The sequence below is a fragment of the Triturus cristatus genome, chromosome 7 (genome assembly GCF_964204655.1).
Source record: "Triturus cristatus chromosome 7, aTriCri1.1, whole genome shotgun sequence".
NCBI classification, from domain to species: Eukaryota; Metazoa; Chordata; class Amphibia; order Caudata; family Salamandridae; genus Triturus; species Triturus cristatus.
The window spans coordinates 1,741,533,347-1,741,560,480 of NC_140590.1; the positions used below are offsets into that span (position 1 = coordinate 1,741,533,347).

General features: G+C 48.4%; 1 protein-coding gene across 4 annotated transcripts in view; it reads right to left on the reverse strand.

Moving 5' to 3' along the window:
- Positions 1-7,028, reverse strand: part of LOC146812972 (C-type lectin domain family 2 member B-like) — a 375,324-nt gene extending 368,296 nt beyond the window's left edge. For all 4 annotated transcript variants that reach the window (XM_085614655.1, XM_085614654.1, XM_085614653.1 and 1 more), the window contains exon 1: positions 6,894-7,028. The gene's annotated coding sequence lies outside the window, so the exon portion shown is untranslated. The remainder of the gene's footprint in view (positions 1-6,893) is intronic.
- Positions 7,029-27,134: the final 20,106 nt, after the last annotated feature.

Consider the following 27,134-nt stretch of genomic DNA (forward strand, 5'->3'; position numbering starts at 1 on the left):
TGTTCCCTAGATTTACTGTTGGCTTTCTGCAGAGCCCCTTCTAGAACTTGCTGACTGTATCCTCGAGTGGCAAATCTATCATTCAGTTGTTTTTGTGCAATCTTAAGTTGATATAAATCACTACAATTCCAACGCATATGCAGATTCTCTGCATAGGGGATACTGTATTTTAGCCTACTTGGATGGAAACTACGTGTGTGCAACACCATTTTGACAGCTGTATTCTTTTTAAATGTCCTGGTGTGCAAACGCCCCTCCATAACATACACTGTCAGATCCAGAAAATTCACCTCATTCATACTAATATGAGATGTGAAATGTAAATTGGGTTGATTCATATTGAACTGTTTGACAAAATCCTCTGCTGACTCAATATTACCACACCAGATGATAAAAGGTCATCTATAAAGCGTGACCATATGATTAAATTGTCTCTCATGTTTAGAGCAAAGTCTTGCACCAGCACCTGCTCCTCCTACTAGCACATTTGCAAATTGGCATAATTGGGGGCGCAGCAGGTGCCCGTGGCTGTTCCTCTTAGCTGCTGATACATATCTGGACAAAAGTGAAATATGTTATTGTAGAGACACCAATGTATCATATCTACAAGCATCCTAGTGTGTTTAAGCACTGACAGTGCCCTTGAACTTAGAAAATATTCCACTGCTTTAATCTTATCTGTGTGGTAGATGCTTGTATATAATGAGGAAACATCTACGGTCATTAAAATGTAGTCCTCTTCCCAATTGATGTCATAAATTTTAATCAGAAAGTCCCCAGTGTCCTGAATAAATTAGGAGAGGTTCCTCATTGAATCTTGCAGAAAATAGTCTACGTATGTAAGTAATAATCTTTATTGCGCGATTAATAATAACTTTTGCAATGAACTACATGATAAAACACCTGTACAGAACACATAAAATAACCTATTTTCTCACAGTGTGGTTGATTTAAAATCCTTTTAAAATTTGCAATGTGTTGATGCTACTATGGGGAAATAAAATATAAAATCTCACATACAGTGCAAGCATTAAAGTGCAATGAAAAAACATAAGAGTTCAAGTTGATAGTTATTAGACTGATGCTAATTTCTAGGTACTGAGCCCTAAAAGCCATGACCAATCTAATACAAAAGGCTAGTGTAATCTTCCGGGTGTCAATGAGGAGTTTTTAAGACCAGTTCAATTTTTGTCAATAAAAGATTATACAGCTGGTTCTAGATTTAGCAATATTCACAGATTTATAACCAGTTTAGCAGCTGGCTACTGGATGTAACTTAGTTCTTGCTATGATCATAAAGCAGACCAGCCTACAGGCTAACTGAATGCCTACTCCTTCAAAACAAGCTTTCAATGCCTGTCTACATGTTCAAATCTGTCTTTGATTCAAGAGGGGTTTTAATAATAGTGTTCGTTCTTTTTCTAGACCCTTACAAATGCAAAGTAAATGCAGAACATCCTCTTTAGGGTCACTACAAAGTCTGCAGTTTGTTGTTATGTTTAAACGTTTCCATGGTGGAAGGTGCTGCTTTGCCGGTAGAATTCCCAACCTCAGATGCAGATAACATTCCTTCATAGCTCTCGAGAAACCTATTCCCAAATAAGTTTGCGGCAGGCACATTGAATAACTCTGGAAAACAAACCATCCATGGGCCCTCCTGATTAGTGTGGCTTTATCTTCTTCTAGAGACAGTATCTTTACTGATTTGTTTACAAGCTCCTTAAAACATTTATGGGGCCCAATAGTTTCCCAGAGGCCATGTAACGCAAGTAAACTTAATGCCGATTGAAGATAGGCCATGGCTGGACTGTCTTTTTACCTTTTCAGCTCTTTCCATAAGTATGAGTTCAGCGTGCCAAATTCAGCTCCCTTTATTTTGTGCCAGCATTTGGCATAGGCACCATTTTGTGTTATTTGCTGCTTTTGGAAGCCAAACTCTAGCCTTATTTGTGCCGGCGAGGTGTACTGTGGGAGGTTAAATATTATTCTCAAGGCTTTGGACACCACTTTATCCAGGGTGGTCTCATCTCTCCCTCTCATGCATTCACTGCCGTAGGTGATGGTTGGTAAAAGCCTTGCTCGAAGCACCCCTAATAGAGGGGTTAAGTTTGGGCCCGTTATTTTGTGCTTGATATTCTTTAGTGCAACAGTCAATGTAGTCGCTCTAGCTCTAATAGCAGCTTTTTGTTGCAGGAACAATCCCTTCCAGTCAAAGATTATACCCAGGTTTTTTATTCTTCAACCGTTTCCAACTGCTGACCCCGCAGCACCCACCAAGGTTTGTGTTTTTTAATCCTTTGATTTAGTGCCATCACTTTGGATTTTTCTAGGTTTATACATAACCCATTCTTATCTGATAAGTTACTTGTGGTGCTTCTAAGGTGTTGCAAGCCGACTGGGGTTCGGCTCACCAATATTAGTTCGTCAGCAAACAATACGTTTGACAGTGTTAGACCCCCAGATTCAGGGCATGATGGTTATGATTGTCTATGTCTTTATTTAGAGGTTTTTTCAAAAAGGCTCCCAATAGCTGAAATTATAGAACGGCCCAGTGGTGTACTGCTGTTCTTCTGTATTTTGGGTATTAAGTAGAAGATGGGTGCCACCGTTGGGGCCCAGGGACACCATCCCCTGGGCCAACCCTTTTTTAAATGGGGTGGGGGCCGAGCAGCCCCCCTTCTGGACTGATTTTGGCTCTGGGAACCCCATTCCTAGGGGCCTGCCTTTAATTATGTTTTTATAAAAAAAAGAGGAGGGGGGCACGCAACCTCACTGGCCGATTTCAGCCCAGAGGACCATTCCACTGGACCTGTCCTCCAGGCCCCTGTGGTCCCAGCTGGCTCCCAGCCTCCTGTGGGAACCGTTGTTGCTTTGAGACCCAGTTAGCTGCTAAACATGCAGCTCCTTGAATCTCAAAGCAATCTGTCTGTTTCCCTGTTTGCTTGACATCAGGCAGGGAAACAGACAAATGCTCTGCTTTCAGCAAGCAAGAGCATTGGTGAACTCATGCTTGCTGAAAGCAGAGCATTTGCTGTGGCTTGGCAAGAACCTTCCACCAAGCCACAGGGAGCTGCAATGCCCCGAGGGTGGGCACCCCAGGACATTGCAGGATCCGGCGCTAGAGGGTGGCCTTTCCCAGGGCAATGTATGGCGCCAGGAGGGGGACACTGCAGCCCCACTCCAATGTTTACTTTAGCCCCAGGGAGGTGGTGATTCCTGGGGCCGCCAGTCCATGACAGACCCACTTCGTTATTTTGTTATATTCGTCCCGGGAGGTGGCAGTCCCTGGGGCTGCAGGAGGGGCACAGGCTCCCCAATTTCTTTAAATTATTTACCCCAGGGAGTTGGTGGTCCTCAGGGCTGCAGGGGGTCCATGCAGCCCTGCACTGTATTCACTTAGAGCCCCAGGGGAGGTGGTGGTCCCCTGGGCTGTGGTGGTTTCACGCACCCCCAAACACTGTATTTAATTAAAGCCCCAGGGAGGTGGTGGTGACCAGGGCTGCGGGGGGAGTTCACATGCCCTCCGCGCTCATTTGTATTAAGGCTTGGTAGGAGGCATCCCCAGGGCTACTATAATCCTAGGAGGGGGGCCATATGGGACCCCTACTTTTCCAGTCCCCAATACCCCAAAGACCTGGACCAGCCATGGGCCAAATAAAGTAAAAGCATGGGAGACCCCTTTTTTATTTTTAAGTCTCTGGAATATTTGCAGACCTAGAAGTAGATTTTTCTGAGGTTTTTTTTAATGCTTTTTTAGCTGTGGCAGGCTTTCTGGAAGACACATGTACCGTGGCCAGGGGATCAGCCCCTTTTCTTTTTTAAAGTCTTTATTTGTGGGACTCCGCTTCAAGCCGAGTCCCAGGATGGATGCCAACACTTCCTGGTTAAAGTGTTGGCAGCCAATCAGATTTCAGCATGGATCCCCAAATTCCCTGCGAGAATCTGCGGCCTTAGATATCTATATTTTTTGCCCTTTAATAGCTCTAAAACTGCTGAACAGATTTGCATCAAATCACAATAAGAGTAATCTGTGTAACCAAATCTACCTTTCTGCTGAATTTGGTGTAATTCCATCCAGTGGTTCGGGCAGTAGTCATATTGAAAGGACCTATGGGAATTAACATGGGGAAAATGCGTTTTGGGGCACCATTTTTTCCTTGGCCCTCGCTTGACGGATCAGCCCAAACTTTCAACACAGCAGCTCCACTATAGTATGAGTTTTGAAAATTCCATTAAGATTTATCAAGGGGCGCCAAAGTTATTGGCAAAACAAAAAAGGCTCTTCTTTTGGAAATTAGGTCCTAACTATAACTACCTACTGGCAACTACCTATATACTCAAACCATTACATAACATTGCAATATTGCAAATCATTACAGCTCTTCAGAGAGGTTTAGCTTTCTCCAGACACATGACAGCACCCAGAAAGTCAAAAGAATACCCTTTCAGCAAACAACGTATGAGGTTGCTTTTATTCATTCCAGTTTAACTTGGATAGTGTATTACCAATCCAAAACTGTAATACTGTGCTTGGAGTGGTAAAAGGCTTTTGTCGTTATACAGCTCAGCATGGAAATCACTAGACAATCCTATGTTTAAAGACTGTAGAAATGGCAGAAGACATTGCCCCTTTGTAGCTCAGTGTGGATAGCACTGTGCTAGTCCTATTTTTAAAAACCTTTCTAGAAAAACAGACACTTGAGGTGAGCAGATTCAGAGTGTTGCTAGTGTTGTAAGGAGCTCTAGATAGGAGCTGCTTTCCCCCTAAACTTTGGAACTAGCCTGAGTTCTCTACTTTCTTTTTTGCATAATTCATGCAGCACTCTAAGCTTGAAAGAGTATTGTTTTGATTTATACTGGGTGTTCCCTTGTGTCTGAACAAAGCTAAACCTTTCTGAAGGGCTGTAATGACAGCCCAACACGTGCCATGGATTGCTTTTATTTGTTCAAGTTTACTTTAGGTGGTATTTTACCAATTGAAAGCAGCTTGGCACGGATGGCACCGGTTAATTCTAAGCTTAAAGACTATGCTGTAGCAATGGCATAAAACATTGCCCCTTTCTAGCTCGGCATGGATGGCACTGGGATATTCCTATGTGTTTAAACTTTGCTAGAAAAACAGACATTTGAGGTGAGCAGATTCAGAGTGCCGCTGGTGTTGTAAGGTGCTCTATGTAGGACCTGCTCTCCGCGTTAAGTGAAACATGTACCTGCTTAAGCTGTGAGACACCTCAAATGCATAAACATGAATGTTTTGAAAAGCCCACTTCTGCATTATGTGTACAGACATCAATGTTGCACGTTTTATATTATTATACCTAATTGAGTTGAATGTTAAACGCAGACACTTGTCGTGTAATTAAAAAATGCTACTTTGAAAATAGATTTTCGTCTGCCCCATGTGACTGGTTTGCCAGAGGCAGGAGAAGGGAATTATTAAGCCCACTTGCATGTTAACGTTAAAATTATTATATTGTTACCGGTTTATGTCACTTGAAAGTACAATTAAATAATGTCACGTATCTCACTCACTCATGCTATGATGCTTAATATGCATGAGTTCAAGTCCACTCTCGCATTGCAATACAAGTATTCATTTATGTTTAAAGATGCCTGCCATCAAACTCCGTAATAGTAAGGTCCTACATTTATGTTGCTGCTTGTATTTTGCTATCATATGATGGACATCATGGCGCCCAGTATTGTGAGCAAGGTCCGTGAAGGACCGAAACGCGTTGATGAGTTATGCCTAATTAAAAATGTATTAATGAACTCACAAGCTGCAAGAGATGTTATGTTCATTTAAGGAGTGGAGAGCACACACACTTCATTAAATATCTATTGACTTGCATATTGCTCCTTCCAGCCACAGCCCATAGCATAAGGCAGTGGCTATTTTACTGCATTTTACTCAAGAAGGACATTTAGTAACAAAAGGAGTTACTGCAACTTTGTAATTTGTTAAGCAGTTGCTTCTGGCTTGAGGCAGACATGTTGTAAAATTCTGAAGGGATGGTGTCTTGTTAAAGACTTCACACTGTTTCTTCTAACTCGCAAAGGACATCTAGTACTTACTTGAGGCAGTGTAGCTATGTAAAAGGCCAGACCAATTGTCTTTGCCAATGCTTGCTTATCATGTTGTAAACTTGTGATTTGATCCCCATGCATGCGATCCTAGTGTGTTTATGTGGCTTCCTAGAACTACCAATGGTGTAAAACGTATGAAATGCAAAACGCAGGCTAAGCAAACAGAATTGACAAACGTGTGGTAGGTCATTCACAGTGCTAAAAAAATGTTTTTTAACTTCAGATTGGAAACACAGATGTTGCAGCCCTTTACAGTAAAAACATAAATTATTAAAAATGAAACGTATAATAAATAATAGGGCCAAAATAGCAATATATTTTTGTGTGATGCATTGATGTGTTTCACTCCCGAACTTTACAGCATCTTTGTCCACCACGTTGCAGTCTAGGCATATATTTAGAATGTGTGAAACGGTGGGCTGTTTAAAATTACACTTCCTCTTATACTGACAGGTGAGTGAGAAAAGGGAATCCACAGAATAGTGATCGCTCATAGATAAGAGGCAATAATTGCATTATTATACTGGTTACTGATTCGCCTGTTGTCTGCCTATCTGCATCTCATTGAATGTCTGCAATTACTGGTGCTCTCTGCGTTTGATTTCTGCTCTTCGGCCTTCATTTCCTCTTTAATTCTCCCTTCCTCTCTTTCTCTCGTTCTCCCTCGCTATGCATCTCTTTCCCTCTTATCTCTACCTCTGTTTCCCCCCTCCCTGCAGTTTGTCGCTTCTGTTTCCCCCTCACACTCTCTCAGTTTCTCGCTCTATAATTTCACTCTTCTTGTTCCACTCCGCCCACGTTCTTACCTGCTTCACTGTTTCTCTTCGCCTTCTGTCACCTTCACCCTCTCACAGACTGATCCATTTATTGTTCGGGTCCATTCCCTTCGTATTCTTCCTGTCTTTCTCGCTTCAGTTTTTCCTCTGCCCCTGTTCTCTCTTCTTGTCTCTTGGCTCTTATTTCCTCCTCTTTCTCTCCCCCCCCCCCACACCTCCGTGCACCACTTCCCAATGCCCTTCCCTGCCTGGCCCCCACTCTCCAGTAGGTACGCCTAAACCAGATCTCCAAACAATGAGCGCTGCAGGGGAGGCTCTGTTTATCATCATTAACACGACGGTCATTCACACCACAAGGCGCCTGACCGGGGATCGGCCATTGTTACCGGCACCAGCCATCTCTGGGCGGAAGACACGTTCCTAGAATAAGGTCACACGCATTCCTTCAAGGGTGACCTGTACACAGCTCACTGGAGAATGGCCATAAACTACCAAGGCAACTCTGCCTTCATCAACACAAACTCTGTGACAACGGTGTCAACAACACATGCACAGGAACGAAAGGCAGGGGAAACAATGAGCTTTGTCACGATCCGTTGCTGGGCCCTGTCACTAAGCACCAACACAATGTCCATGTGTTTGCACCACACTTGCAGTGCCATGTTCAAGTCTTAGGATGATAAAGTAACCTCGGATTTCAATGTAGTTTGTGCTGAAGGTGGAGTCCTTCACTCTGCACTTTTACTTGGCAGTCGCACCTGTCTCTAAGAGGCTCTAGCCTTCCAGCGGGGGCTTCCACCTGTCCAAACAGCCATGTCTTGTCTCCCAGGGCGATTGTGAATGGAGCAGGATAAAGCAGACTGGCCTGGACTGGACCTCACAGTCCATGAAGCCTCTTGTAACTTCCTTCTCCCAAAGGCTGTGATGGGCCGCTGTCTGTGCAGCAGCAGAAGCATCTCTAATCTAAGGGGGTCACCTTCCCATGTTCCATTACCTATTCCAAGACCCAGAGGGACTGCACCTGTAGGAGCAGCAACATAGTACTGTGAACATCCCCCCAACATGCCGTGCTCTCTTGGGCGGCACCTGCGCTAGCCCTATGGACTGAGGGTCATTGAAGCAGCAATCTCAGCAGACAATCATGCAATTAAAGACTTTATCAGTAAATCTGTTTGTCAGAGTCAGAGAGTTTCATGGTTTTGCTGCCAGAAAAGAGGAAGCTTTGCTTCCCAGATACCTTTTCCTAGACAAGCATTTGCAATGCAATAGGTCTCGCATTTACTAGAGTTTGAGCTATTGGCATTGTAGATTACAATGCCTTTTATTAATGTGTTGATTTTTCAAACAAATAAATAAAAGGCATTGTCATTTACAATGCCAATAGCATAAACTCTCTCAAATGCGAGACCTATTGCATTTTAAATGTTTGTTTCAGGTGTGTAGCGTTTATGGCCTCCAGGCTTCCCTTGCTACATATATCTGAGTGGGTGGTCATCAGGCCTTGCCTGGACTGCGAGTGCCATGACTGCCTGCTGCTGACCCCCTTCCTGGCCATTTACCTGCTCCCCAGTGCCAGTGTGGATGTATACTTGAAACCTTACGCCCCCAACCTGAAATAGGTGCCCGGTGCAGTCACACCGTTTGCACCACTCTAATCTGCTCAAGGTTCCTGTGACCTTAGTGACAGAGTCACAGTGACTGGATCACTGTTGCTCTAGGGTGTGCTGCTTCATAGGCCTGCCCACAAGACTGGAGATGAACGTCAGTATTGATTGTGATGGACAGTCCTTCAAGGTTAAACCACTCCTGCTGCTGCTAGAGTTCACCTGCTGGTGCTAAGACACCAGGGCTTCTAAGGTCTAGTGGGGCCTTCTAAGGTCTAGCATGGGAATATGCTCCCTCAGTAGAGTGGTCTGGTGGACTGGTCATGAAGACTGAACCCGGTTCTCCAGTTCCAAATTCGGCAGCTCTGGGCATAGTGCCACATCCTCTCCCCCACTGAACACCGTACTGACCCACTGAAAGAAACTCGCACTGCCTTCAACTACAACCTAATTGTGCCCACTATAAACACCTGGATGAAGCTCAATTCAAATTATGCACTAGACTAGAGTAATATGCTGCCTAAATAAAAGTAACAACATCCCGGAAAAAGCAAATACTCATAGGGAATGCAAGATTAAGTAAAGCATGTGAAATGTAAGCAGAAACAACATGGTTACCTTAACGATTTCTCACTCACTATTTAGAAATCAGTGAGTGCTTTTACCTGAAAAGTTAAGGACATGACTACAGGGCTCAGAAAGGACCCTTTCAATGTCCATTGCTTATATCCTTACAAAGCGTAAGCAGTATGGTTTAAAACGACCACATCCATAAACACAGAGTCGTGGTACACATTTTGTTTTCCAATGCACCCATCAACCAGGTATTGCAGTACCTTTAGGAATGGTGTATTTCCCCACCCGGGAAAACAATCCTGTTCAAAGTGAGACAGGAAAACAAAAGTAGCGTGTGTTTAGGTGTGAATAACATCAGTCTGTTCACTTTGCATGTAGGGCCGGACTGGGAACTGAAAGCAGCCCTGGCAAATTTTTCCAGACCAGCCCCCCATCAGGCGCATAGCGAGCAAGCGCAGCGAGCGAGCTTGACGACTACTAGGGGGGATTTGGGGGGGTTCTCCCCTCAAGAGAATTTTGGAACAAGACAGACCAAAATGGTGAGTTTTACAGCACATTTTCCATTACATATTCAATTGTATCAACTTTTGAAGCACATTAAATAGTAGATGATGACCTTAAAGAGCACCAGGTTACCCACCCAGTCATATCATGTACCCATAGACATTCTTTCAGAGAGCACCAAAAACAGACACGAGTAGTAAATCAGAGAGAACAAAGAAAAAGTGAGACCAGCCCCCACATGGTGTGTAGCGAGCAAGCGCAGCAAGCGAGCCCGACGACTACTAGGAGGGTTTGGGGGGTTCTCCCCCCAAGAATATTTTGGAAAAAGACCAAAATGGTGAATTTTACCACACCTAGGCACTGACCCAGGCCTAGTCACACCAGGCCAGAAACCATGGAAACGTCACACATAAGCACCCAGGCCACTAAGCATGAAAATGTCACACATGAGCCTCCAGGTCACTGAGGCCAGAAACTATGGAAATAGCACACATAAGCACCCAGGCCAGAAAGCATGGAAACGTCACACATAAGCACCCAGGCTGCCAGAAGGCATGGAAATGTCTCACATGATGGCACCCTAACAGAAAGCATGACAAATTCAAACAAAGGCATTAAATCCAAATGGTCGCACTCTGCTGACCTACCAGCGTGTTACCCCAAAGAACTGTGGTCCCTGTAGTCAGCGTCGGCGGATACACCTATGCTCGTGTCGTGAGTGCAAGTGTGAATAGCGTTAGCAATCCCTGGACACGTGTTTCGAGGTAGTTGCCTCTCGTCAGCAGGGAGTAGGAAAGAGTGTAGGGTTGCTGTGTAAGCTGCTAAAATCATTATCAGGTAAAGTACCTCTCGTAGCAACGCAGGTGCGTAACCTGAGTCCGTCGACTCCCCGGCTCGAAGAGCCACTAAATAATTAAATCCAAATGGTCGAAAACTGCTGACCTACCAGCGTGTTACCCCAAAGAACTGTGGTCCCTGTAGTCAGCATCTGCGGATAAAGCTATGCTCGTGTCGTGAGTGCAAGTGTGAATAGCGTTAGCCATCCCTGGACACGTGTTTCGAGGTAGTTGCCTCTCGTCAGCAGGGAGTAGGAAAGAGTGTAGGGTTGCTGTGTAAGCTGCTAAAATCATTATCAGGTAAAGTACCTCTCGTAGCAACGCAGGTGCGTAACCTGAGTCCGTCGACTCCCCGGCTCGAAGAGCCACTAAATAATTAAATCCAAATGGTCGCACACTGCTGACCTACCAGCGTGTTACCCCAAAGAACTGTGGTCCCTGTAGTCAGCGTCGGCGGATACACCTATGCTCGTGTCGTGAGTGCAAGTGTGAATAGCGTTAGCCATCCCTGGACACGTGTTTCGAGGTAGTTGCCTCTCGTCAGCAGGGAGTAGGAAAGAGTGTAGGGTTGCTGTGTAAGCTGCTAAAATCATTATCAGGTAAAGTACCTCTCGTAGCAACGCAGGTGCGTAACCTGAGTCCATCGACTCCCCGGCTCGAAGAGCCACTAAATAATTAAATCCAAATGGTCGCACACTGCTGACCTACCAGCGTGTTACCCCAAAGAACTGTGGTCCCTGTAGTCAGCGTCGGCGGATACACCTATGCTCGCGTCGTGAGTGCAAGTGTGAATAGCGTTAGCCATCCCTGGACACGTGTTTCGAGGTAGTTGCCTCTCATCAGCAGGGAGTAGGAAAGAGTGTAGGGTTGCTGTGTAAGCTGCTAAAATCATTATCAGGTAAAGTACCTCTCGTAGCAACGCAGGTGCATAACCTGAGTCCGTCGACTCCCCGGCTCGAAGAGCCACTAAATAATTAAATCCAAATGGTCGCACACTGCTGACCTACCAGCGTGTTACCCCAAAGAACTGTGGTCCCTGTAGTCAGCGTCGGCGGATACACCTATCCTCGTGTCGTGAGTGCAAGTGTGAATAGCGTTAGCCATCCCTGGACACGTGTTTCGAGGTAGTTGCCTCTCGTCAGCAGGGAGTAGGAAAGAGTGTAGGGTTGCTGTGTAAGCTGCTAAAATCATTATCAGGTAAAGTACCTCTCGTAGCAACGCAGGTGCGTAACCTGAGTCCGTTGACTCCCCGGCTCAAAGAGCCACTAAATAATTAAATCCAAATGGTCGCACACTGCTGACCTACCAGCGTGTTACCCCAAAGAACTGTGGTCCCTGTAGTCAGCGTCGGCGGATACACCTATGCTCGTGTCGTGAGTGCAAGTGTGAATAGCGTTAGCCATCCCTGGACACGTGTTTCGAGGTAGTTGCCTCTCGTCAGCAGGGAGTAGGAAAGAGTGTAGGGTTGCTGTGTAAGCTGCTAAAATCATTATCAGGTAAAGTACCTCTCGTAGCAACGCAGGTGCGAACCTGAGTCCGTCGACTCCCCGGCTCGAAGAGCCACTAAATAATTAAATCCAAATGGTCGCACACTGCTGACCTACCAGCGTGTTACCCCAAAGAACTCTGGTCCCTGTAGTCAGCGTCGGCGGATACACCTATGCTCGTGTCGTGAGTGCAAGTGTGAATAGCGTTAGCCATCCCTGGACACGTGTTTCGAGGTAGTTGCCTCTCGTCAGCAGGGAGTAGGAAAGAGTGTAGGGTTGCAGTGTAAGCTGCTAAAATCATTATCAGGTAAAGTACCTCTCGTAGCAACGCAGGTGCGTAACCTGAGTCCCTCGACTCCCCGGCTCGAAGAGCCACTAAATAATTAAATCCAAATGGTCGCACACTGCTGACCTACCAGCGTGTTACCCCAAAGAACTGTGGTCCCTGTAGTCAGCGTCGGTGGATACACCTATGCTCGTGTCGTGAGTGCAAGTGTGAATAGCGTTAGCCATCCCTGGACACGTGTTTCGAGGTAGTTGCCTCTCGTCAGCAGGGAGTAGGAAAGAGTGTAGGGTTGCTGTGTAAGCTGCTAAAATCATTATCAGGTAAAGTACCTCTCGTAGCAACGCAGGTGCGTAACCTGAGTTCATCGACTCCCCGGCTCGAAGAGCCACTAAATAATTAAATCCAAATGGTCGCACACTGCTGACCTACCAGCGTGTTACCCCAAAGAACTGTGGTCCCTGTAGTCAGCGTCGGCGGATACACCTATGCTCGTGTCGTGAGTGCAAGTGTGAATAGCGTTAGCCATCCCTGGACACGTGTTTCGAGGTAGTTGCCTCTCGTCAGCAGGGAGTAGGAAAGAGTGTAGGGTTGCTGTGTAAGCTGCTAAAATCATTATCAGGTAAAGTACCTCTCGCAGCAACGCAGGTGCGTAACCTGAGTCCGTCGACTCCCCGGTTCGAAGAGCCACTAAATAATTAAATCCAAATGGTCGCACACTGCTGACCTACCAGCGTGTTACCCCAAAGAACTGTGGTCCCTGTAGTCAGCGTCGGCAGATACACCTATGCTCGTGTCGTGAGTGCAAGTGTGAATAGCGTTAGCCATCCCTGGACACGTGTTTAGAGGTAGTTGCCTCTCGTCAGCAGGGAGTAGGAAAGAGTGTAGGGTTGCTGTGTAAGCTGCTAAAATCATTATCAGGTAAAGTACCTCTCGTAGCAACGCAGGTGCGTAACCTGAGTCCGTCGACTCCCCGGCTCGAAGAGCCACTAAATAATTAAATCCAAATGGTCGCACACTGCTGACCTACCAGCGTGTTACCCCAAAGAACTGTGGTCCCTGTAGTCAGCGTCGGCGGATACACCTATGCTCGTGTCGTGAGTGCAAGTGTGAATAGCGTTAGCCATCCCTGGACACGTGTTTCGAGGTAGTTGCCTCTCGTCAGCAGGGAGTAGGAAAGAGTGTAGGGTTGCAGTGTAAGCTGCTAAAATCATTATCAGGTAAAGTACCTCTCGTAGCAACGCAGGTGCGTAACCTGAGTCCCTCGACTCCCCGGCTCGAAGAGCCACTAAATAATTAAATCCAAATGGTCGCACACTGCTGACCTACCAGCGTGTTACCCCAAAGAACTGTGGTCCCTGTAGTCAGCGTCGGTGGATACACCTATGCTCGTGTCGTGAGTGCAAGTGTGAATAGCGTTAGCCATCCCTGGACACGTGTTTCGAGGTAGTTGCCTCTCGTCAGCAGGGAGTAGGAAAGAGTGTAGGGTTGCTGTGTAAGCTGCTAAAATCATTATCAGGTAAAGTACCTCTCGTAGCAACGCAGGTGCGTAACCTGAGTTCATCGACTCCCCGGCTCGAAGAGCCACTAAATAATTAAATCCAAATGGTCGCACACTGCTGACCTACCAGCGTGTTACCCCAAAGAACTGTGGTCCCTGTAGTCAGCGTCGGCGGATACACCTATGCTCGTGTCGTGAGTGCAAGTGTGAATAGCGTTAGCCATCCCTGGACACGTGTTTCGAGGTAGTTGCCTCTCGTCAGCAGGGAGTAGGAAAGAGTGTAGGGTTGCTGTGTAAGCTGCTAAAATCATTATCAGGTAAAGTACCTCTCGCAGCAACGCAGGTGCGTAACCTGAGTCCGTCGACTCCCCGGTTCGAAGAGCCACTAAATAATTAAATCCAAATGGTCGCACACTGCTGACCTACCAGCGTGTTACCCCAAAGAACTGTGGTCCCTGTAGTCAGCGTCGGCAGATACACCTATGCTCGTGTCGTGAGTGCAAGTGTGAATAGCGTTAGCCATCCCTGGACACGTGTTTAGAGGTAGTTGCCTCTCGTCAGCAGGGAGTAGGAAAGAGTGTAGGGTTGCTGTGTAAGCTGCTAAAATCATTATCAGGTAAAGTACCTCTCGTAGCAACGCAGGTGCGTAACCTGAGTCCGTCGACTCCCCGGCTCGAAGAGCCACTAAATAATTAAATCCAAATGGTCGCACACTGCTGACCTACCAGCGTGTTACCCCAAAGAACTGTGGTCCCTGTAGTCAGCGTCGGCGGATACACCTATGCTCGTGTCGTGAGTGCAAGTGTGAATAGCGTTAGCCATCCCTGGACACGTGTTTCGAGGTAGTTGCCTCTCGTCAGCAGGGAGTAGGAAAGAGTGTAGGGTTGCTGTGTAAGCTGCTAAAATCATTATCAGGTAAAGTACCTCTCGTAGCAACGCAGGTGCGTAACCTGAGTCCGTCGACTCCCCGGTTCGAAGAGCCACTAAATAATTAAATCCAAATGGTCGCACACTGCTGACCTACCAGCGTGTTACCCCAAAGAACGGTGGTCCCTGTAGTCAGCGTCGGCGGATACACCTATGCTCGTGTCGTGAGTGCAAGTGTGAATAGCGTTAGCCATCCCTGGACACGTGTTTCGAGGTAGTTGCCTCTCGTCAGCAGGGAGTAGGAAAGAGTGTAGGGTTGCTGTGTAAGCTGCTAAAATCATTATCAGGTAAAGTACCTCTCGTAGCAACGCAGGTGAGTAACCTGAGTCCGTCTACTCCCCGGCTCGAAGAGCCACTAAATTATTAAATCCAAATGGTCGCACACTGCTGACCTACCAGCGTGTTACCCCAAAGAACTGTGGTCCCTTTAGTCAGCGTCGGCGGATACACCTATGCTCGTGTCATGAGTGCAAGTGTGAATAGCGTTAGCCATCCCTGGACACGTGTTTCGAGGTAGTTGCCTCTCGTCAGCAGGGAGTAGGAAAGAGTGTAGGGTTGCTGTGTAAGCTGCTAAAATCATTATCAGGTAAAGTACCTCTCGTAGCAACGCAGGTGCGTAACCTGAGTCCGTCGACTCCCCGGCTCGAAGAGCCACTAAATAATTAAATCCAAATGGTCGCACACTGCTGACCTACCAGCGTGTTACCCCAAAAAACTGTGGTCCCTGTAGTCAGCGTCGGCGGATACACCTATCCTCGTGTCGTGAGTGCAAGTGTGAATAGCGTTAGCCATCCCTGGACACGTGTTTCGAGGTAGTTGCCTCTCGTCAGCAGGGAGTAGGAAAGAGTGTAGGGTTGCTGTGTACGCTGCTAAAATCATTATCAGGTAAAGTACCTCTCGTAGCAACGCAGGTGCGTAACCTGAGTCCGTCGACTCCCCGGCTCAAAGAGCCACTAAATAATTAAATCCAAATGGTCGCACACTGCTGACCTACCAGCGTGTTACCCCAAAGAACTGTGGTCCCTGTAGTCAGCGTCGGCGGATACACCTATGCTCGTGTCGTGAGTGCAAGTGTGAATAGCGTTAGCCATCCCTGGACACGTGTTTCGAGGTAGTTGCCTCTCGTCAGCAGGGAGTAGGAAAGAGTGTAGGGTTGCTGTGTAAGCTGCTAAAATCATTATCAGGTAAAGTACCTCTCGTAGCAACGCAGGTGCGTAACCTGAGTCCATCGACTCCCCGGCTCGAAGAGCCACTAAATAATTAAATCCAAATGGTCGCACACTGCTGACCTACCAGCGTGTTACCCCAAAGAACTGTGGTCCCTGTAGTCAGCGTCGGCGGATACACCTATGCTCGCGTCGTGAGTGCAAGTGTGAATAGCGTTAGCCATCCCTGGACACGTGTTTCGAGGTAGTTGCCTCTCATCAGCAGGGAGTAGGAAAGAGTGTAGGGTTGCTGTGTAAGCTGCTAAAATCATTATCAGGTAAAGTACCTCTCGTAGCAACGCAGGTGCATAACCTGAGTCCGTCGACTCCCCGGCTCGAAGAGCCACTAAATAATTAAATCCAAATGGTCGCACACTGCTGACCTACCAGCGTGTTACCCCAAAGAACTGTGGTCCCTGTAGTCAGCGTCGGCGGATACACCTATGCTCGTGTCGTGAGTGCAAGTGTGAATAGCGTTAGCCATCCCTGGACACGTGTTTCGAGGTAGTTGCCTCTCGTCAGCAGGGAGTAGGAAAGAGTGTAGGGTTGCTGTGTAAGCTGCTAAAATCATTATCAGGTAAAGTACCTCTCGTAGCAACGCAGGTGCGTAACCTGAGTCCGTCGACTCCCCGGTTCGAAGAGCCACTAAATAATTAAATCCAAATGGTCGCACACTGCTGACCTACCAGCGTGTTACCCCAAAGAACGGTGGTCCCTGTAGTCAGCGTCGGCGGATACACCTATGCTCGTGTCGTGAGTGCAAGTGTGAATAGCGTTAGCCATCCCTGGACACGTGTTTCGAGGTAGTTGCCTCTCGTCAGCAGGGAGTAGGAAAGAGTGTAGGGTTGCTGTGTAAGCTGCTAAAATCATTATCAGGTAAAGTACCTCTCGTAGCAACGCAGGTGAGTAACCTGAGTCCGTCTACTCCCCGGCTCGAAGAGCCACTAAATTATTAAATCCAAATGGTCGCACACTGCTGACCTACCAGCGTGTTACCCCAAAGAACTGTGGTCCCTTTAGTCAGCGTCGGCGGATACACCTATGCTCGTGTCATGAGTGCAAGTGTGAATAGCGTTAGCCATCCCTGGACACGTGTTTCGAGGTAGTTGCCTCTCGTCAGCAGGGAGTAGGAAAGAGTGTAGGGTTGCTGTGTAAGCTGCTAAAATCATTATCAGGTAAAGTACCTCTCGTAGCAACGCAGGTGCGTAACCTGAGTCCGTCGACTCCCCGGCTCGAAGAGCCACTAAATAATTAAATCCAAATGGTCGAAAACTGCTGACCTACCAGCGTGTTACCCCAAAGAACTGTGGTCCCTGTAGTCAGCATCTGCGGATAAAGCTATGCTCGTGTCGTGAGTGCAAGTGTGAATAGCGTTAGCCATCCCTGGACACGTGTTTCGAGGTAGTTGCCTCTCGTCAGCAGGGAGTAGGAAAGAGTGTAGGGTTGCTGTGTAAGCTGCTAAAATCATTATCAGGTAAAGTACCTCTCGTAGCAACGCAGGTGCGTAACCTGAGTCCGTCGACTCCCCGGCTCGAAGAGCCACTAAATAATTAAATCCAAATGGTCGCACACTGCTGACCTACCAGCGTGTTACCCCAAAGAACTGTGGTCCCTGTAGTCAGCGTCGGCGGATACACCTATGCTCGTGTCGTGAGTGCAAGTGTGAATAGCGTTAGCCATCCCTGGACACGTGTTTCGAGGTAGTTGCCTCTCGTCAGCAGGGAGTAGGAAAGAGTGTAGGGTTGCTGTGTAAGCTGCTAAAATCATTATCAGGTAAAGTACCTCTCGTAGCAACGCAGGTGCGTAACCTGAGTCCATCGACTCCCCGGCTCGAAGAGCCACTAAATAATTAAATCCAAATGGTCGCACACTGCTGACCTACCAGCGTGTTACCCCAAAGAACTGTGGTCCCTGTAGTCAGCGTCGGCGGATACACCTATGCTCGCGTCGTGAGTGCAAGTGTGAATAGCGTTAGCCATCCCTGGACACGTGTTTCGAGGTAGTTGCCTCTCATCAGCAGGGAGTAGGAAAGAGTGTAGGGTTGCTGTGTAAGCTGCTAAAATCATTATCAGGTAAAGTACCTCTCGTAGCAACGCAGGTGCATAACCTGAGTCCGTCGACTCCCCGGCTCGAAGAGCCACTAAATAATTAAATCCAAATGGTCGCACACTGCTGACCTACCAGCGTGTTACCCCAAAGAACTGTGGTCCCTGTAGTCAGCGTCGGCGGATACACCTATCCTCGTGTCGTGAGTGCAAGTGTGAATAGCGTTAGCCATCCCTGGACACGTGTTTCGAGGTAGTTGCCTCTCGTCAGCAGGGAGTAGGAAAGAGTGTAGGGTTGCTGTGTAAGCTGCTAAAATCATTATCAGGTAAAGTACCTCTCGTAGCAACGCAGGTGCGTAACCTGAGTCCGTTGACTCCCCGGCTCAAAGAGCCACTAAATAATTAAATCCAAATGGTCGCACACTGCTGACCTACCAGCGTGTTACCCCAAAGAACTGTGGTCCCTGTAGTCAGCGTCGGCGGATACACCTATGCTCGTGTCGTGAGTGCAAGTGTGAATAGCGTTAGCCATCCCTGGACACGTGTTTCGAGGTAGTTGCCTCTCGTCAGCAGGGAGTAGGAAAGAGTGTAGGGTTGCTGTGTAAGCTGCTAAAATCATTATCAGGTAAAGTACCTCTCGTAGCAACGCAGGTGCGAACCTGAGTCCGTCGACTCCCCGGCTCGAAGAGCCACTAAATAATTAAATCCAAATGGTCGCACACTGCTGACCTACCAGCGTGTTACCCCAAAGAACTCTGGTCCCTGTAGTCAGCGTCGGCGGATACACCTATGCTCGTGTCGTGAGTGCAAGTGTGAATAGCGTTAGCCATCCCTGGACACGTGTTTCGAGGTAGTTGCCTCTCGTCAGCAGGGAGTAGGAAAGAGTGTAGGGTTGCAGTGTAAGCTGCTAAAATCATTATCAGGTAAAGTACCTCTCGTAGCAACGCAGGTGCGTAACCTGAGTCCCTCGACTCCCCGGCTCGAAGAGCCACTAAATAATTAAATCCAAATGGTCGCACACTGCTGACCTACCAGCGTGTTACCCCAAAGAACTGTGGTCCCTGTAGTCAGCGTCGGTGGATACACCTATGCTCGTGTCGTGAGTGCAAGTGTGAATAGCGTTAGCCATCCCTGGACACGTGTTTCGAGGTAGTTGCCTCTCGTCAGCAGGGAGTAGGAAAGAGTGTAGGGTTGCTGTGTAAGCTGCTAAAATCATTATCAGGTAAAGTACCTCTCGTAGCAACGCAGGTGCGTAACCTGAGTTCATCGACTCCCCGGCTCGAAGAGCCACTAAATAATTAAATCCAAATGGTCGCACACTGCTGACCTACCAGCGTGTTACCCCAAAGAACTGTGGTCCCTGTAGTCAGCGTCGGCGGATACACCTATGCTCGTGTCGTGAGTGCAAGTGTGAATAGCGTTAGCCATCCCTGGACACGTGTTTCGAGGTAGTTGCCTCTCGTCAGCAGGGAGTAGGAAAGAGTGTAGGGTTGCTGTGTAAGCTGCTAAAATCATTATCAGGTAAAGTACCTCTCGCAGCAACGCAGGTGCGTAACCTGAGTCCGTCGACTCCCCGGTTCGAAGAGCCACTAAATAATTAAATCCAAATGGTCGCACACTGCTGACCTACCAGCGTGTTACCCCAAAGAACTGTGGTCCCTGTAGTCAGCGTCGGCAGATACACCTATGCTCGTGTCGTGAGTGCAAGTGTGAATAGCGTTAGCCATCCCTGGACACGTGTTTAGAGGTAGTTGCCTCTCGTCAGCAGGGAGTAGGAAAGAGTGTAGGGTTGCTGTGTAAGCTGCTAAAATCATTATCAGGTAAAGTACCTCTCGTAGCAACGCAGGTGCGTAACCTGAGTCCGTCGACTCCCCGGCTCGAAGAGCCACTAAATAATTAAATCCAAATGGTCGCACACTGCTGACCTACCAGCGTGTTACCCCAAAGAACTGTGGTCCCTGTAGTCAGCGTCGGCGGATACACCTATGCTCGTGTCGTGAGTGCAAGTGTGAATAGCGTTAGCCATCCCTGGACACGTGTTTCGAGGTAGTTGCCTCTCGTCAGCAGGGAGTAGGAAAGAGTGTAGGGTTGCAGTGTAAGCTGCTAAAATCATTATCAGGTAAAGTACCTCTCGTAGCAACGCAGGTGCGTAACCTGAGTCCCTCGACTCCCCGGCTCGAAGAGCCACTAAATAATTAAATCCAAATGGTCGCACACTGCTGACCTACCAGCGTGTTACCCCAAAGAACTGTGGTCCCTGTAGTCAGCGTCGGTGGATACACCTATGCTCGTGTCGTGAGTGCAAGTGTGAATAGCGTTAGCCATCCCTGGACACGTGTTTCGAGGTAGTTGCCTCTCGTCAGCAGGGAGTAGGAAAGAGTGTAGGGTTGCTGTGTAAGCTGCTAAAATCATTATCAGGTAAAGTACCTCTCGTAGCAACGCAGGTGCGTAACCTGAGTTCATCGACTCCCCGGCTCGAAGAGCCACTAAATAATTAAATCCAAATGGTCGCACACTGCTGACCTACCAGCGTGTTACCCCAAAGAACTGTGGTCCCTGTAGTCAGCGTCGGCGGATACACCTATGCTCGTGTCGTGAGTGCAAGTGTGAATAGCGTTAGCCATCCCTGGACACGTGTTTCGAGGTAGTTGCCTCTCGTCAGCAGGGAGTAGGAAAGAGTGTAGGGTTGCTGTGTAAGCTGCTAAAATCATTATCAGGTAAAGTACCTCTCGCAGCAACGCAGGTGCGTAACCTGAGTCCGTCGACTCCCCGGTTCGAAGAGCCACTAAATAATTAAATCCAAATGGTCGCACACTGCTGACCTACCAGCGTGTTACCCCAAAGAACTGTGGTCCCTGTAGTCAGCGTCGGCAGATACACCTATGCTCGTGTCGTGAGTGCAAGTGTGAATAGCGTTAGCCATCCCTGGACACGTGTTTAGAGGTAGTTGCCTCTCGTCAGCAGGGAGTAGGAAAGAGTGTAGGGTTGCTGTGTAAGCTGCTAAAATCATTATCAGGTAAAGTACCTCTCGTAGCAACGCAGGTGCGTAACCTGAGTCCGTCGACTCCCCGGCTCGAAGAGCCACTAAATAATTAAATCCAAATGGTCGCACACTGCTGACCTACCAGCGTGTTACCCCAAAGAACTGTGGTCCCTGTAGTCAGCGTCGGCGGATACACCTATGCTCGTGTCGTGAGTGCAAGTGTGAATAGCGTTAGCCATCCCTGGACACGTGTTTCGAGGTAGTTGCCTCTCGTCAGCAGGGAGTAGGAAAGAGTGTAGGGTTGCTGTGTAAGCTGCTAAAATCATTATCAGGTAAAGTACCTCTCGTAGCAACGCAGGTGCGTAACCTGAGTCCGTCGACTCCCCGGTTCGAAGAGCCACTAAATAATTAAATCCAAATGGTCGCACACTGCTGACCTACCAGCGTGTTACCCCAAAGAACGGTGGTCCCTGTAGTCAGCGTCGGCGGATACACCTATGCTCGTGTCGTGAGTGCAAGTGTGAATAGCGTTAGCCATCCCTGGACACGTGTTTCGAGGTAGTTGCCTCTCGTCAGCAGGGAGTAGGAAAGAGTGTAGGGTTGCTGTGTAAGCTGCTAAAATCATTATCAGGTAAAGTACCTCTCGTAGCAACGCAGGTGAGTAACCTGAGTCCGTCTACTCCCCGGCTCGAAGAGCCACTAAATTATTAAATCCAAATGGTCGCACACTGCTGACCTACCAGCGTGTTACCCCAAAGAACTGTGGTCCCTTTAGTCAGCGTCGGCGGATACACCTATGCTCGTGTCATGAGTGCAAGTGTGAATAGCGTTAGCCATCCCTGGACACGTGTTTCGAGGTAGTTGCCTCTCGTCAGCAGGGAGTAGGAAAGAGTGTAGGGTTGCTGTGTAAGCTGCTAAAATCATTATCAGGTAAAGTACCTCTCGTAGCAACGCAGGTGCGTAACCTGAGTCCGTCGACTCCCCGGCTCGAAGAGCCACTAAATAATTAAATCCAAATGGTCGCACACTGCTGACCTACCAGCGTGTTACCCCAAAAAACTGTGGTCCCTGTAGTCAGCGTCGGCGGATACACCTATCCTCGTGTCGTGAGTGCAAGTGTGAATAGCGTTAGCCATCCCTGGACACGTGTTTCGAGGTAGTTGCCTCTCGTCAGCAGGGAGTAGGAAAGAGTGTAGGGTTGCTGTGTACGCTGCTAAAATCATTATCAGGTAAAGTACCTCTCGTAGCAACGCAGGTGCGTAACCTGAGTCCGTCGACTCCCCGGCTCAAAGAGCCACTAAATAATTAAATCCAAATGGTCGCACACTGCTGACCTACCAGCGTGTTACCCCAAAGAACTGTGGTCCCTGTAGTCAGCGTCGGCGGATACACCTATGCTCGTGTCGTGAGTGCAAGTGTGAATAGCGTTAGCCATCCCTGGACACGTGTTTCGAGGTAGTTGCCTCTCGTCAGCAGGGAGTAGGAAAGAGTGTAGGGTTGCTGTGTAAGCTGCTAAAATCATTATCAGGTAAAGTACCTCTCGTAGCAACGCAGGTGCGTAACCTGAGTCCATCGACTCCCCGGCTCGAAGAGCCACTAAATAATTAAATCCAAATGGTCGCACACTGCTGACCTACCAGCGTGTTACCCCAAAGAACTGTGGTCCCTGTAGTCAGCGTCGGCGGATACACCTATGCTCGCGTCGTGAGTGCAAGTGTGAATAGCGTTAGCCATCCCTGGACACGTGTTTCGAGGTAGTTGCCTCTCATCAGCAGGGAGTAGGAAAGAGTGTAGGGTTGCTGTGTAAGCTGCTAAAATCATTATCAGGTAAAGTACCTCTCGTAGCAACGCAGGTGCATAACCTGAGTCCGTCGACTCCCCGGCTCGAAGAGCCACTAAATAATTAAATCCAAATGGTCGCACACTGCTGACCTACCAGCGTGTTACCCCAAAGAACTGTGGTCCCTGTAGTCAGCGTCGGCGGATACACCTATGCTCGTGTCGTGAGTGCAAGTGTGAATAGCGTTAGCCATCCCTGGACACGTGTTTCGAGGTAGTTGCCTCTCGTCAGCAGGGAGTAGGAAAGAGTGTAGGGTTGCTGTGTAAGCTGCTAAAATCATTATCAGGTAAAGTACCTCTCGTAGCAACGCAGGTGCGTAACCTGAGTCCGTCGACTCCCCGGTTCGAAGAGCCACTAAATAATTAAATCCAAATGGTCGCACACTGCTGACCTACCAGCGTGTTACCCCAAAGAACGGTGGTCCCTGTAGTCAGCGTCGGCGGATACACCTATGCTCGTGTCGTGAGTGCAAGTGTGAATAGCGTTAGCCATCCCTGGACACGTGTTTCGAGGTAGTTGCCTCTCGTCAGCAGGGAGTAGGAAAGAGTGTAGGGTTGCTGTGTAAGCTGCTAAAATCATTATCAGGTAAAGTACCTCTCGTAGCAACGCAGGTGAGTAACCTGAGTCCGTCTACTCCCCGGCTCGAAGAGCCACTAAATTATTAAATCCAAATGGTCGCACACTGCTGACCTACCAGCGTGTTACCCCAAAGAACTGTGGTCCCTTTAGTCAGCGTCGGCGGATACACCTATGCTCGTGTCATGAGTGCAAGTGTGAATAGCGTTAGCCATCCCTGGACACGTGTTTCGAGGTAGTTGCCTCTCGTCAGCAGGGAGTAGGAAAGAGTGTAGGGTTGCTGTGTAAGCTGCTAAAATCATTATCAGGTAAAGTACCTCTCGTAGCAACGCAGGTGCGTAACCTGAGTCCGTCGACTCCCCGGCTCGAAGAGCCACTAAATAATTAAATCCAAATGGTCGCACACTGCTGACCTACCAGCGTGTTACCCCAAAAAACTGTGGTCCCTGTAGTCAGCGTCGGCGGATACACCTATCCTCGTGTCGTGAGTGCAAGTGTGAATAGCGTTAGCCATCCCTGGACACGTGTTTCGAGGTAGTTGCCTCTCGTCAGCAGGGAGTAGGAAAGAGTGTAGGGTTGCTGTGTACGCTGCTAAAATCATTATCAGGTAAAGTACCTCTCGTAGCAACGCAGGTGCGTAACCTGAGTCCGTCGACTCCCCGGCTCAAAGAGCCACTAAATAATTAAATCCAAATGGTCGCACACTGCTGACCTACCAGCGTGTTACCCCAAAGAACTGTGGTCCCTGTAGTCAGCGTCGGCGGATACACCTATGCTCGTGTCGTGAGTGCAAGTGTGAATAGCGTTAGCCATCCCTGGACACGTGTTTCGAGGTAGTTGCCTCTCGTCAGCAGGGAGTAGGAAAGAGTGTAGGGTTGCTGTGTAAGCTGCTAAAATCATTATCAGGTAAAGTACCTCTCGTAGCAACGCAGGTGCGAACCTGAGTCCGTCGACTCCCCGGCTCGAAGAGCCACTAAATAATTAAATCCAAATGGTCGCACACTGCTGACCTACCAGCGTGTTACCCCAAAGAACTGTGGTCCCTGTAGTCAGCGTCGGCGGATACACCTATGCTCGTGTCGTGAGTGCAAGTGTGAATAGCGTTAGCCATCCCTGGACACGTGTTTCGAGGTAGTTGCCTCTCGTCAGCAGGGAGTAGGAAAGAGTGTAGGGTTGCAGTGTAAGCTGCTAAAATCATTATCAGGTAAAGTACCTCTCGTAGCAACGCAGGTGCGTAACCTGAGTCCCTCGACTCCCCGGCTCGAAGAGCCACTAAATAATTAAATCCAAATGGTCGCACACTGCTGACCTACCAGCCTGTTACCCCAAAGAACTGTGGTCCCTGTAGTCAGCGTCGGCGGATACACCTATGCTTGTGTCGTGAGTGCAAGTGTGAATAGCGTTAGCCATCCCTGGACACGTGTTTCGAGGTAGTTGCCTCTCGTCAGCAGGGAGTAGGAAAGAGTGTAGGGTTGCTGTGTAAGCTGCTAAAATCATTATCAGGTAAAGTACCTCTCGTAGCAACGCAGGTGCGTAACCTGAGTCCGTCGACTCCCCGGCTCGAAGAGCCACTAAATAATTAAATCCAAATGGTCGCACACTGCTGACCTACCAGCGTGTTACCCCAAAGAACTGTGGTCCCTGTAGTCAGCGTCGGCGGATACTCCTATGCTCGTGTCGTGAGTGCAAGTGTGAATAGCGTTAGCCATCCCTGGACACGTGTTTCGAGGTAGTTGCCTCTCGTCAGCAGGGAGTAGGAGAGAGTGTAGGGTTGCTGTGTAAGCTGCTAAAATCATTATCAGGTAAAGTACCTCTCGCAGCAACGCAGGTGCGTAACCTGAGTCCGTCGACTCCCCGGTTCGAAGAGCCACTAAATAATTAAATCCAAATGGTCGCACACTGCTGACCTACCAGCGTGTTACCTCAAAGAACTGTGGTCCCTGTAGTCAGCGTCGGCGGATACACCTATGCTCGTGTCGTGAGTGCAAGTGTGAATAGCGTTAGCCATCCCTGGATACGTGTTTAGAGGTAGTTGCCTCTCGTCAGCAGGGAGTAGGAAAGAGTGTAGGGTTGCTGTGTAAGCTGCTAAAATCATTATCAGGTAAAGTACCTCTCGTAGCAACGCAGGTGCGTAACCTGAGTCCGTCGACTCCCCGGCTCGAAGAGCCACTAAATAATTAAATCCAAATGGTCGCACACTGCTGACCTACCAGCGTGTTACCCCAAAGAACTGTGGTCCCTGTAGTCAGCGTCGGCGGATACACCTATGCTCGTGTCGTGAGTGCAAGTGTGAATAGCGTTAGCCATCCCTGGACACGTGTTTCGAGGTAGTTGCCTCTCGTCAGCAGGGAGTAGGAAAGAGTGTAGGGTTGCTGTGTAAGCTGCTAAAATCATTATCAGGTAAAGTACCTCTCATAGCAACGCAGGTGCGTAACCTGAGTCCGTCGACTCCCCGGTTCGAAGAGCCACTAAATAATTAAATCCAAATGGTCGCACACTGCTGACCTACCAGCGTGTTACCCCAAAGAACTGTGGTCCCTGTAGTCAGCGTCGGCGGATACACCTATGCTCGTGTCGTGAGTGCAAGTGTGAATAGCGTTAGCCATCCCTGGACACGTGTTTCGAGGTAGTTGCCTCTCGTCAGCAGGGAGTAGGAAAGAGTGTAGGGTTGCTGTGTAAGCTGCTAAAATCATTATCAGGTAAAGTACCTCTCGTAGCAACGCAGGTGCGTAACCTGAGTCCGTCTACTCCCCGGCTCGAAGAGCCACTAAATAATTAAATCCAAATGGTCGCACACTGCTGACCTACCAGCGTGTTACCCCAAAGAACTGTGGTCCCTTGAGTCAGCGTCGGCGGATACACCTATGCTCGTGTCGTGAGTGCAAGTGTGAATAGCGTTAGCCATCCCTGGACACGTGTTTCGAGGTAGTTGCCTCTCATCAGCAGGGAGTAGGAAAGAGTGTAGGGTTGCTGTGTAAGCTGCTAAAATCATTATCAGGTAAAGTACCTCTCGTAGCAACGCAGGTGCGTAACCTGAGTCCGTCGACTCCCCGGCTCGAAGAGCCACTAAATAATTAAGTCCAAATGGTCGCACACTGCTGACCTACCAGCGTGTTACCCCAAAGAACTGTGGTCCCTGTAGTCAGCGTCGGCGGATACACCTATGCTCGTGTCGTGAGTGCAAGTGTGAATAGCGTTAGCCATCCCTGGACACGTGTTTCGAGGTAGTTGCCTCTCGTCAGCAGGGAGTAGGAAAGAGTGTAGGGTTGCTGTGTAAGCTGCTAAAATCACTATCAGGTAAAGTACCTCTCGTAGCAACGCAGGTGCGTAACCTGAGTCCGTCGACTCCCCGGCTCGAAGAGCCACTAAATAATTAAATCCAAATGGTCGCACACTGCTGACCTAACAGCGTGTTACCCCAAAGAACTGTGGTCCCTGTAGTCAGCGTCGGCGGATACACCTATGCTCGTGTCGTGAGTGCAAGTGTGAATAGCGTTAGCCATCCCTGGACACGTGTTTCGAGGTAGTTGCCTCTCGTCAGCAGGGAGTAGGAAAGAGTGTAGGGTTGCTGTTTAAGCTGCTAAAATCATTATCAGGTAAAGTACCTCTCCTAGCAACGCAGGTGCGTAACCTGAGTCCGTCGACTCCCCGGCTCGAAGAGCCACTAAATAATTAAATCCAAATGGTCGCACACTGCTGACCTAACAGCGTGTTACCCCAAAGAACTGTGTTCCCTGTAGTCAGCGTCGGCGGATACTCCTATGCTCGTGTCGTGAGTGCAAGTGTGAATAGCGTTAGCCATCCCTGGACACGTGTTTCGAGGTAGTTGCCTCTCGTCAGCAGGGAGTAGGAAAGAGTGTAGGGTTGCTGTGTAAGCTGCTAAAATCATTATCAGACAAAGTAC